Below are 1,783 nucleotides of genomic sequence, written 5' to 3'. Positions count from 1 at the left end.
GACCTGGGCTCCAAAGAATATTCTGGTGTTGCCACTTTCCCCCTGGCTGATTTGCCCCCATTCTACTACCCCCACTCTCTTTCTCCCCCTCCCTCTTTGGAAAGGGGCCCTAAAGAAACTTTGTACCCCCCTGATAAAATTCCTCTCAGAGGTCCTGAGTGGGAGCAAAGACCACCTCCAATACTGAAGTGGTGTCACTGGTGGTAGTCGTATCACTTGTTGAAAAGTGCCATGCTGGACAATTTTTGCACAAGTCCAGGTTTGCTACACTTCTACTGCATCTCATTAGCAAACTGTTTTCCATGGAGTGGCAAGACAAATCCTGCTGGGTTTTTTTTTTTTTTTCTTTTTCCAAAACCATTTTGATTGCAGCCAAGGAATAAAAGACAAGTGGATTTTGTGTGAACTGATGAGATCAAAGTCAGAAGCCGGAGGGATTTTCAACACTGAACATTTTGGTTAGCAAATAGGGGAAGAGAGGAGTTTCCAGACAACAGTGAACATGAACATAGATTGAGTTTCTTCTGGGAGTTCTTGACTGAAGAAACAGTTTGTTTTTTTTAAAGTCACAAATGTTTCTTCAGGATGCATCTTTCTAAAAATTTAACCATTTCAATAATTTGCTTTCAGCATTAAAAAAAAAAAATAGACCCATTTGTGTTTCTGGGTGTAAAAGGAAAGCAAAGCAAAGGCAGGGTGACCAAAGTCCTATGCTATGCATTATTTTGCAGTTATCTATCTCTCTGCTTAATGTTGACTTCTCCTCAGGTGCCATCTTTTCCAGTATGGCCCACTGACTCCAAGGTTAAAATGGTTGGCAACCATCAGTCTCAAAAGTCTATGTTATAAGCCTACAGCACCTGGTATTCCCAGGCGGTCTCCCATCCAAGTACTAACCAGGCCTGACTCTGCTTAGCTTCCAAGATCAAACAAGATCGGGCATGTGCAGGGTAACAGTTCTGTATTCCATACTGCAGCCATTGCTGCCATGTTTGCTTCTCCCTTGTTAGTCTTTCCCTCCCCCCCCCAAACTTTTGCAGGTAATGCTCTCTGGGCAAAGAGTGCTGGTTTGGTGGAGTCAGGGGCAGAGTGTACCAGGTTGTTGTGGGGATGGACCCTATAATTTTTGGCAGTTCTAGGGGCAGAATTCATTGGGGGGGGGGTGTCTTGAACCAAATTCAGATTTTTTTTCTCATGTCCCAAGAAGGTGTCCCGTGCAAAAGCAGTCTAGTCACCTAAGGGCCTTATCCTATGGGTCTGCTGTACTGCCGACAGCATGCTTTATAGCTGTCGTGAGAGGCAAGATGTCGTTCTCCACAGCTGGACTGCCATCACAAGCGGCGAGTGGCCATAGCTGCAAAGGAACCCAGTATCAGTATGTTGATGCAGGGGGAGGTTGGGGGTGGGTGAAAGAGTGGTGAGGGTGGAGAATGGGGCTGGGAAGGGAGGAACATAGTAGAGACTGGGGCAGGGGTGTGTCGAGGCTGGAAAGGGGGTGGTATCAGTGCTGCCAATATGCTATCCCCTTCCCAGTTCTGATCCACCTTCCCAGGTCAAACTTGGACTTGCACCAGCAAAAATGCTGGCACAGGTTCAAATAGTTCCAGCAGGGCAGTGAGGGCTTACACCCCAGTCAAGAGAACAAATGTTCCCTTATCCAGTGGAACTCTCTAGGATTGCCTCCCTGCAGGATGCAACACATGCTCCAGTGGCATGGCTACATCAGTAGAGGGAAGTTAGATAGGATTGGGCTGTCAGTTGTACAAAAAGATTTTTTAAAAAA

The 1,783-nt window shown here is 46.3% G+C and overlaps 1 pseudogene; it reads right to left on the bottom strand.

Annotated features, from left to right (window-relative positions):
* Window positions 1–848: 848 nt before the first annotated feature.
* On the bottom strand, window positions 849–967 carry LOC136637332 (5S ribosomal RNA; annotated as a pseudogene).
* Window positions 968–1,783: the final 816 nt, after the last annotated feature.

The sequence above is a fragment of the Tiliqua scincoides genome, chromosome 1 (genome assembly GCF_035046505.1).
Source record: "Tiliqua scincoides isolate rTilSci1 chromosome 1, rTilSci1.hap2, whole genome shotgun sequence".
NCBI classification, from domain to species: domain Eukaryota; kingdom Metazoa; phylum Chordata; class Lepidosauria; order Squamata; family Scincidae; genus Tiliqua; species Tiliqua scincoides.
Note: the sequence above shows the minus strand (reverse complement) of the source record. Positions and strands in the feature narration are given on the sequence as shown.